General features: G+C 49.8%; 5 pseudogenes; all 5 read right to left on the bottom strand.

Moving 5' to 3' along the window:
- Positions 1 to 2022: 2022 nt before the first annotated feature.
- LOC143957539 (5S ribosomal RNA) lies at positions 2023 to 2141 on the bottom strand (annotated as a pseudogene).
- A 2479-nt stretch (positions 2142 to 4620) lies between these two features.
- LOC143957642 (5S ribosomal RNA) lies at positions 4621 to 4739 on the bottom strand (annotated as a pseudogene).
- A 103-nt stretch (positions 4740 to 4842) lies between these two features.
- Positions 4843 to 4961, bottom strand: LOC143957264 (5S ribosomal RNA; annotated as a pseudogene).
- Positions 4962 to 8365: 3404 nt separating this feature from the next.
- Positions 8366 to 8484, bottom strand: LOC143957567 (5S ribosomal RNA; annotated as a pseudogene).
- A 616-nt stretch (positions 8485 to 9100) lies between these two features.
- LOC143957526 (5S ribosomal RNA) lies at positions 9101 to 9219 on the bottom strand (annotated as a pseudogene).
- Between the last annotated feature and the right edge of the window lie 1467 nt (positions 9220 to 10686).

Here is a 10686-nt window from a genome sequence, read left to right as displayed (position 1 = left end):
GCGCAGTGTCCAACTCTGTTCTTCCAATGTCCTTCCTCTCCCCTAGCGGGGGCGCTGGGAACAATGGCCCGTGGCATGGTAAACAACACAAAGCTGGATACTCCAGCCGTCTATGTTGGTAGAGAAAAAGAAAACAAAAAAAAAAGGGTATAACACAGGAATAACGGAAAATTACTGTACTCTCTCAGGGTTCACGATCTTGAGGGGCCTGCGATCTCTGACGTTGGGATCGACGGTGGCGTCTCACTCTCTGTGGCCTGGTTGAGGGGTTGTTCGTCGGGGCCACTGCTCCCTGGGGGACAACAGGAGCCAACCAGTCGGGGACCTGAACCGAGGGCAGGCCCAAAGCCTCCAGAAAGGACGGGACCTCCGAAGGGTGTCGTAGCGCAAGGGGCCTCCCATTTTTGCGCACTATAAGGTGAAACGGATGGCCCCACTTGTATGGAATCCTCCGTTCAGTTAGGTGTTCCAGAAGGGGTCGCAGACAGCGTCTCATCTGGAAGGTCTTGCGGGATACATCTGGCAGAAGGGTGACTTGGGCCCCGTCAAAATCAATGCTGCCTTTGCGCCACGACGCTTGCAGGACATCCTCCCTAACTGAGTAATTGTGGAGACAGCATAAAACGTCACGTGGCCGGTTCTCTGTGGGGCTCCTGGGGCCCAGGGTCCTGTGGACTCTATCAATGGCTATTACTGTGTCAGCAGCGCGGTCCAGACAGGCGTTAAATATAGCTGTAACTGTGGCTTTGAGGTCTGCCTGGCCAGTGGCTTCGGGCAAGTCTCTGATCCTGATGTTGCGTCTGCGGTTGCGATTCTCAAGGTCATCCACTAGGAGTTGCAACTGTGCCACTCTGTCAGCAAGGGTATCATGTGCGGCTTGCAGGCCAGAAACATCAGTGGTCAGGGAGGTCACATCCGATGCCAGGGTGGTCACCCGCTCGTTCGTAGCCGACACGTCACGTTTGACCCCTGCGATTTCATGTCGCAAGGTCGTTTCAATCCTGGCTGCCATACAGCTAAAGTCTGCTTTAGTGGGAAGGTTTTGGAGTAAAGCTAGGATGGCCTTGTCCCCCAATAATGCCGGTGCTGGTGGCAGCGGTGGGTCCCCCTGTGTGTCTGAGGCGAGAGCAGCCTGGCCATTCGGTCCTGGGATGAGGCTTCCACTGCGGGAGGGTCTCTGGGACAGTTGGGAGTTGTGAGGGAACCAGGGTGGCAGGCCGCTATGGTCCGGGCTGTCAAGCGAGGCCATGGACAGTGAGCGGGGGAGACACGGGGACAAGTCACTAGGGGGGGAGAACGGGGGCATGTCGTGTCCCTGCATAGCAGTCTGCTCACCTTCCCTCTGTGCCGCGTGTCCTGGAGCGCCGGAGGCCGCGGGCGCCATCTTGGCTGGATCCGGCGTGGAGGCCGGAGGCTGCAGCGGGACCAAGTACCTGTCCATGGCAGCAGCGGCGGACCCCGCTCGGCTGGCTGTGTTCCGCCGAAGCGCGGGGATGTCGGCGATGCCGAAATATGCGACCAGACTGTGGTAAAGGGGTGCGGAGGGGTCACGGACCGGGAGCTCCGGAAAAGAGTGTCCTCACTCCTTCATGCCTAGGCCACGCCCCCCTGGTTAGTGTCTTGATTGGGAGATCGCCTGGGAATACTGGATGCCGTAGGCTTCTTTTTATGTTGTTGGCTTTGACCTGTTTTTTTTAGCTTGTTTCCCAAGGTGACCATCTTGGCCTTTGTCAAGAGGCTTCAGAGTGCCCGAAGAGAGTGCCTACGGCCAAATCACCTATATAGTATCTTATATATAATAACTAAAAATATTATTTATTATTATAGATATAGATATATAGTATAGTGATTTGGTCGTAGGCACTCTCTTTGGGCACTCTGAAGCCTCTTGACAAAGGCCAAGATGGTCACCTTGGGAAGCAAGCTAAAAAAAACAGGTCAAAGCCAACAACATAAAAAGAAGCCTACGGCATCCAGTATTCCCAGGCGATCTCCCAATCAAGACACTAACCAGACCAGATCCTTCTATGGCACCTGGTCTTCCCAGGGAGTCTCCCATCCAGGTACTAACCAGGCCTGACGCTGCTTAGCCTCTGAAATCAGACGAGATCAGGTGCTTTCAGGTTGATGTGGCCGTAAGCGTTCTCCTCAAGACACGCCCAACCCTCTTGACAAACGCCAAGATGCTCACCTTGAGAAACAAGCAAAAAAAAAACAGGTCAAAGCCAACAACATAAAAAGAAGCCTATGGGCTTACAGCGGACCTTAAAAGATGGGACCCACTAGCTCTGTCATGGTTCGGACGCTGTAATGTGTTGAAGATGAACGCGATGCCACGACTTCTGTATCTACTACAAGCCTTACCTATCAAAATACCCCAGACTTTCTTTCATGCGGTTCGCTCAATCTTTATCAAGTTCCTCTGGCGCGGAAAACATATGCGTATTGGTAGGGCAATGCTATTGCGACCGAAATTGCGGGGAGGTATTGGCTTCCCGGACCCTGCTCTATATTACACAGCGACGCACATGACACCGGTGGTTGACTGGTGCCGGTGTTCTGCCATATACTGTCCGGCCATGATATAGTGTCCGCGCCGTACTGCGCATGCGCAGTATGGAGCAGACGAAGCTTCGGAAAATCTCCGAAGCTGAACGGCGCCTGCGCGGTGAGTGGAGGTGGTAGCCCCACCATCCAAGCGGACATAGGGTTGTGAATATTAGAGGGCCCCTCGCAGGCGAGCTTCGCTCGCCACGCTTCGGGCTCGGCCTCGCTGCGCTCGGCTCTTTTATATTCTTACTCTATGTCCACTTGGATAGTGGGGATAGAACCTGGACTCAGTGCGCAGGCGCCGTTCATGCTCGGCAATTTTCGGAATCTGTGTTGCTGTGTACTGCGCATGCGCAGTACACAGCGGACACTATCCGATGGGGGACCATATGTGATAAGACACCGGCATGGGGAACTGAAGCTATGGGTCAAGCTAGAGCAGGAGATGGCACAGGTTCCACTGGCTGGTCTGCCTTGGGCGGGGAGGCCATTGGAGCCCTGTGTGACTACTCACCCGTTAATTGGCCCCTCGCTCGCCGAGATGGATAGTTTTTTTCACCTTTCCCACCTGACTAACTTCCCTTCTCCTATGACCCCAATTATTGGACATCCTAGATTCCCTCCGGGCCTGTCTGACCAGGCCTTTACCAGGCAAGCCCCGAAAGGGCTTCTGAGAGCAGCCTATTTCTTGGACCCACGGGCTTGATTCCCATGGGGACCATACTGCTAGAGCAAGTACCTGTTGCATTGGATAGCTGGAGAGCTAGACAGCTAATCCATTTCCTCGGATCACTACCTAACCATTCGTTCTTCTCTAGACAATTCCACCCCTTCGAGGAACTTTGCCTGGATGATGGCCCAGTTCGTGGTTCCCTCTCTAGGTCCTACCAAATCCTGACAGACGCACAATCCTCCACGGATCCACCCTTCCTAGCTAAATGGAAAAGGGACTTACAAACTACATTCTCCAAACCACAGAAGGACAGAATACTCTTTTTCGCCCATAAGTCGTCACTCTGCAGTAAATGTCAGGAGATCTCATATAAGCTGATCACACGCTGGTATCGTACACCGGTGGTGTTGGCCAAAATATTCCCCGGTCAATCTGACCGCTGCTGTCGCTGTGGACCAAATGTGGCACCATTCTCCACATTTTCTGGGAAAGCCCTAAATTACAAACATTCTGGCAGCCTGTCCTGAGACTCATCCACAAGTTCACAGACATTTCCTTAGCCAATGATCCCGCAGCAGTTCTTCTCAATCTAACTCCTATGTCGAGAAAGCGTTATCATAAGTCCTTACTTAAACATCTCCTCAATGCAGCTAGGGCCTGCATCCCAAGTCAGTGGAAAGAGCAATCTGCTCCAATGGTGACCCAGTGGTTCACAAGGGTAAATGATATTGAACGAATGGAAGACCTGACTGCCACAATGAGGGATAAAACGGAGGAGCATGGGAACAGATGGTTCTACTGGACCCAGTTTCGCTTTTCGGAAGAATACCTCCGCGAGACATAGTAAGCTCATGGTGATCGTTGGAGATCGCTGTTCCAAACGTTGGACAGCTGATGAGCTGGTGAGCCGAGGGCGTCTCTTGCTCCCTGGGAGGGGACCCCACCCTATCCACTCTACCCACGACACCCCCTTACCCCTTCTTTTCCTTTTCTGCCATTTCCTTCCCCAATCTTCTCTTTCCCCTTCTCCCTCCTTTCAGTTCTACTATTTCCCTTCTTAACTCAAAAAAGGGAAAAGAAAATGGTATGTTCCGACCCCATTTGACTACTACACAATACTCTTCCCCTATCTATGGATATCTAAACTCTTCGAGGGTAGCAGGGCTAGTATCAATAATATTTTAAGTGGTAGAGGATCCCAACGAGATGGAGCTTTAATCTCATCTTGATATGACCGCAAAGCTGTACACGTGCTATTCTCCTCAGACGTCTTACCATTGGCTCTGATATCCATGCAATATGATCATTTGTTTGTAACTATTTGTATCACACATTCTGTGAAGTTGCCTTTGCATTGTATGTCGCATACTACTAAATAAAAAAACAAAAAAAACAGAAGCCTATGGCACCTGGTATTCCCAGGCGGTCTCCCATCCAGGTACTAACCAGGCCTGACACTGTTTAGCATCCGAGATCAGACGAGATTGGGCTCTTTCAGGGTGATGCTGCTGTAAGCGATCTCTTTGGGCACTCTCAACCCTCTTGACAAATGCCAAGATGGTCACCTTGGGAAACAAGCAAAAAAAAGAAAACGAATCAACGCCAACAACATAAAAAGAAGCCTACAATAACTGGTAATCCCAGGTGGTCTCCCATCCAGGTACTAACCAGGCCCGACTCTTCTTAGCCTCCAAGATCAGATGAGATTGGGTGCTTTCAGAGTGATGTGGCCATAGGCAATCTCTTCAGGCACTCTCAACCCTCTTGACAAACACCAAGATGGTCACTTTGGGAAATAAGCGAAAAAAAAACAGGTCAACGCCAACAACATAAAAAGAAGTCTACGACACCTGGTATTCCCAGGCGGTCTCTCATCCAGGTACTAACAAGGCTCGACTCTATTAGCCTCCAACATCAAACGAGATCGGGTGCTTTCAGGGTGATGTGCCCGTAGGCAATCTCTTCAGGCACTTTCAACCCTCTTGACAAACGCCAAGATGGTCACCTTGGCACTTTATGCAGGCCACCCTGGAACATATAGGTCTTGGCCCCAACATGATGAGCTGGGTAATGTCGCTTTACTCCACGCCATCGGCAGCGGTACGGGTGACCGAGTGGTGCTCGGACTCTTTCCCCATCACTAATGGGACGAGGCAGGGGTGGTCTCTGTCTCCCCTAATTTTAATTCTGACACTGGAACCACTTATGTGTCACGTTTGGAATGACCCGAATATTACTGGCATATCCAAACCCTCGGCACACCACAAAATTGCGGCGTACGCTGACGATCTAATTTTTTCCGTCTCCAATCCACACATTTTGCTTCCCAAAATACTTGCGTCTCTACAGCGACACGGCAGCCTATCAAACTATAAAAACAATTGCGCCAAGTCGGCTGTATTGAATATATCGGTCCCGGATGGTGAGGCCAAGAGGCTCCGCACCTCTTTTCCATTCTACTGGGCTGAAAAATCTATACGTTAACATCGCAGCGGATTTAGCGCAATTGTACCTGCTTAATTTTGTCCCTCTCCTGGATAGACTGAAATCTGATTTGGGAAACTGGCATGCTTTAACACTGACCTGGTTCGGGCGCTGTAATGCATTCAAAATGATGGCCCTCCCTCGGATCTTATACATGTTCCAGACATTACCGATCCGGTTACCCCCAATTTTTTTCAGACAACTGCAGGTGCTGCTCCGGGACTTTATTTGGGCGCGCAAACTGCCCAAAGCCCGTTTGCAATTGCTTGCCAGACCAAAGGACAAGGGGGGTCTGGGTCTCCCAGATCTCAGACAATACTACAGAGTGACTCTGCTAGAGAGAGTCGTTGATTGGCATTGTAATGGCCCACACAAGCAGTGGGTGGAGATGGAGATTGAGGATGGATCCATTCCCCTATTGACCTCCCCGTGGCTCCTGTCCTCCCTACCAAAAGACCTCAGAGGTCACCCCGTAGTGGGAGCTAGGTTGGCTGTTGTGCGGAGGTTGTTCCGTTGCACACACATTGCTCCCCTGCCATCACCAATGACTCCGGTTATAGGTAATCCAGACTTCCCACCGGGATTTACCAACAAGAAACTGCGACAGTTGACAGTGGTGGGGAAACAGCATCTGGGAGAGGTGTGGCCCACGGGAGGGCTCCCGACCACGCAAACTGTCGCCGAGCTTTCTGACCCTCCGCTTGACTTGTTTAGTGCTTATAAACTTTGTCACTTTCTTCTGGCCATACAAAGGGCCCCCTACACTCCTAGAGACCTGACACCCTATGAATCCATCTGTCACAAAAGGGAACCTGTGCGACACACCCTCTCCCTCCTGTACAACCTATTGAGTAGTCAGGAGGAGGAGTCGACCCCCACCATTTATCCACAAATGGGAGAGGTACTTAGGCATCACATTTACCCCACAACAGATAGTGAAGATCCTGACCTTAGTACATAAAGCTTCCATCGCAAACCAATATCAAGATACAAGATAGTCTCACGCTGGTATAGAGTCCCATACCTTCTGAATAAAATGGATAGATCGATCCCGGATGTTTGTTGGAGGTGAAATTCAGATATGGGGACCATGGGACACCTTTTCTGGGCATGCCCGACCTTGAGGAACTTTTGGGTTCCCAGTAGCGTGCCTTCTACACTTGACCGAACAGCCTGTTCGAAAATACAAAAAAACCCTCACAATGCAACTCCTGAATGCCGCCCGGGCCTGCATTCCCGCACTGTGGAGGCAGCCTCAGCCCCCATCCAAGGTGCTGTGGTATTCCAAAGTCAATCATATTCTCCGGATGGAAGAATTGACCGCCACCCTTCACAACACTGAAGAGGCATTTAGTGTTACATGGAGGCCCTGGAGGCATTTCACTGGTACTCGAGACTACATTCGGGAGGTGAGCAGTGCCTCCGTCCCAGAAAACGACTGAACATCTAACGTTTACCTACGTAGGCCATGTCTGCCCTGGGTGGCATTCCCCCCCTCCCTTTTTGTCTTTATTTTTCTTTTTTTCCCCGTCGCCATCCCCCCACCTCCTCTCTCTCCGTCTTTGCACTCTTTTCTTCCCCCGTCCTCCCTTTTGACTATGCCTTGTCTCCTTACTAGCCTTTGGGACCCAGAAGAACCCCAGGGTTCTGGACACGACCGGCTCATATTTTACTCTGGTTCACGTAGGTCATGATAAGCTGGCTCGCTGTGGTCCCAGTTGTTCTCCATGATTACATTTGTCCGAACGGAGCTGCACTAGTTATACTGTACTACATGTCGGAGGTGGGGTTTCTCTATTTTCTGCATGAAACTGTAGGACTGTAGGACTCCCCTCTGAGAACCCAGAAATATTTGGCTGCCTATTTTTTGTTAGCATGTAATTGTGACCCTGGGTCATGCTGTATGGTTGACTGTTATATTTATGTTGTTCTACTTAATAAAAGAATAATAAAAATAAAAAAATAAGTCAATGCCAACAACTTAAAACTAAAGCCTATGGCATCGAGAAATCCCAGGCGGTCTCCCATCCAGGTACTAACCATGTCCCAACCCTGCTTAGCCTCTGAGATCAAATGCACGCTCAACCCTCTTGACAAACGCCAAGATGGCCACTTTGGGAAACAAACAAAAAAAACAAGTCAACGCCAACAACATAAAAAGAAGCCTGCGGCATCTGGAAACCCAGGAGGTCTCTCATCCAGGTACAAACCAGGCCCAACCCTGCTTAGCCTCTGAGACCAAACGAGATTGGGCGCTTTCAGGGTGTTGTGCCCGTAGGCAATTTCTTTGTGCACTCTCAACCCTCTTGACAAATGCCAAGATGGTCACCTTGGGAAACAAGGGAAAAAAAACAGGTCAAAGCCAACAACATAAAAAGAATCCTATGGCATCCGGAATTCCCAGGCGATCTCCCAATCAAGACACTAACCAGGCCAGATCCTTCTATGTCACCTGGTCTTCCCAGGCAGTCTCCCGTCCAGGTACTAACCAGGCCTGATGCTGCTAAGCCTCTGAAATCAGACAAGATCGGGTGCTTTTAGGGTGATGTGGCCGTAAGCGTTCTCTTCAAGACACGCCCAACCCTCTTGACAAACGCCAAGATGGTCGCCTTGAGAAACAAGCGAAAAAAACAGTTCAAAGCCAACAACAAAAAAAGAAGCCTATGGCACCTGGTATTTCCAGGCAGTCTCCCATCCAGGTACTAACCAGGCCCGACACTGTTTAGCCTCTGAGATCAGATGAGATTGGGCGCTTTCAGGGTGATGGGGCCGTAGATGATCTCTTTGGGCACTCTCAACCCTCTTGTTGGGCACCTGGTATTCACAGATGGTCTCCCATACAGGTATTAACCAGGCCGTACACTGCTAGGCCTCCGAGATCAGATGAGATTGTGCGCTTTCAGGGTGATGTGGCCATAGGTGTTCTATTTAGACACTCTCAACCCTCTTGACAAATACCAAGATGGTTATCTTGGGAAACAAGTGAAAAAAAAAAGGTCAACGCCAACAACATAGACCCTGGCGGTCTCCCATCTGACCCAGACCCTGCTTAGCCTCTGAGATCGGGCGCTTTCAGGGTGATGTGACCTCAGGCGAACGCTTTGGGACATACTCAAAACTCTTGACTGATGCTAAAATGGTCACCTTGGGAAACAAGCGAAAGAAAAACAGGTCAAAGCCAACAATATAAAAAGATTCCTACGGCACCTTTAATACTATCTAGGCCGGACCCTGCTTAGCCTCTGAGATCAGATGAGATCGGGCGCTTTCAGGGGGATGTGGCCGTAGGAGATTTCTTTGGGCTCTCTCAGCCCTCTTGACAAATGCCAAGATGATCACCTTGGGAAACAAGCGGAAAAAAAAACCCATGTCAACGCCAACAACATAAAAAGAATCCTACGGCACCTGGTATTCCCAGTTGGTCTCCCATCCAGTTACTAATCAGGCCCGACAATGCTTAGCCTCCGAGATCAGACAAGATCAGGCACTTTCAAGGTGATGGGGCCATAGGCGATCTCTTCGGGCACTCTCAACCATCTTGACAAACGCCAACATGGTCATCTTGGGAAACAAGCGAAAAAAAACAAGTCATTGCCAACATTGGAGGCTAAGCAGGGTTGGGCAATCAGTTTCCTTGCCTGAAATAGGCATCTCAGAACTGCCATCTGGCTACTTCCCGAGTTTCCAACTCCTTCAACTAATCCCAGGAGACAATACTTCGCCCCCATCCTGGTGGAGGTTCCAACCACCCGATCAATGGTTCCTGTCACCTCTGTCCAGTAGCGGATCAACTTCGGGCATCTCCAAAACATGTGCATCATGTCTCCCCCCATGTTCCCGCACCGGGGGCAACTTGCGTCCGGCCAAACTGAAAAAGTTTACGAGGAGCATAATAGGTTCTATATAATAAGAACAGATGTGACATCCTGTGTGAGGAGAGCCACAATTCACCACAGGCAGGATTCCTGTGGCCAATTATAGCTCAGGGGGGTTTAGTACACACCCCACACTATATAAGGCCGCCAGCACGGCGGCCTTGTATAGTGTGTTGCGGTGGTCAGGGAAAGAGGACGATAGGCAGGGACAGTGTCTTTACTGCTTGGGAACCTAGCACTGTTACAGTGGGTGTTATGTGCCTCCTGCACAGTACACACCTGAAGCTACCCTTTATTACTGGTGTTCAATTTCTGCAATACATGCATCTGCAGTGCAGAAGTTAGAGTCGGTGTTGTGTGCCTCCTGCACAGTATACACCTTATTGCTGGTGTTCTGTTTCTGTAATACAGGAACCTAGCACTGTTACAGTGCTAGGGTGTACAGAGAAGCTGGTATATATAGAAGACTACAGCATACAGAAGAAAGGCTAGTGAATACAGAATACAGGTTTCGTGTATGTAGATAGGCTTGAGTATACAGAGATGCTAGAGTAAACAGTGAGGCTGGGGTACACAGAGAGGCTAGTTTAAAGACAAATACAAAGATGTTAGTGTATATAGAGAGGTTAGTGTATAGAGAGAGTCGAGTGTATACAGAAAGGACAGTGCATATAGAGAAGCTAGTGTATACAGAAAGGGTATACATGAAAGCTGACATTCTATACAGAAGACTGGGTAGTGTATACAGAGAGTCTAGTGGGTACAGAAGACAGGCTGGTGTATTCTAGCTAGTTTTTACAGTCTAGTGTATACAGAAGACAGGCTGTGGTATACAGAGAGTTTAGTGTATTCAGAGAGTCTAGTGTATACATAAGACTGGCTAGTTTACACAGTGTTTACAGAGATGCAAGGGTGTACAGAGAAGCTGGTATATATAGAAGACTACAGCATACAGAAGAAAGGCTAGTTAATACACAATACAGAAGACTCGTGTATGTAGATAGGCTTGAGTATACAGAGATGCTAGAGTAAACAGTGAGGCTGGGGTACACAGAGAGGCTAATTTAAAGAGAGATATACAAAGATGTTAGTGTATATAGAGAG

Source organism: Lithobates pipiens, unplaced genomic scaffold (assembly GCF_037356315.1).
Source record: "Lithobates pipiens isolate NorthernLeopardFrog02 unplaced genomic scaffold, aLitPip1_a1.2 Scaffold_52, whole genome shotgun sequence".
Taxonomy (NCBI): domain Eukaryota; kingdom Metazoa; phylum Chordata; class Amphibia; order Anura; family Ranidae; genus Lithobates; species Lithobates pipiens.
The sequence above is the reverse complement of the archived record's forward strand: the minus strand, read 5'-3'. Positions and strand labels throughout refer to the sequence as shown.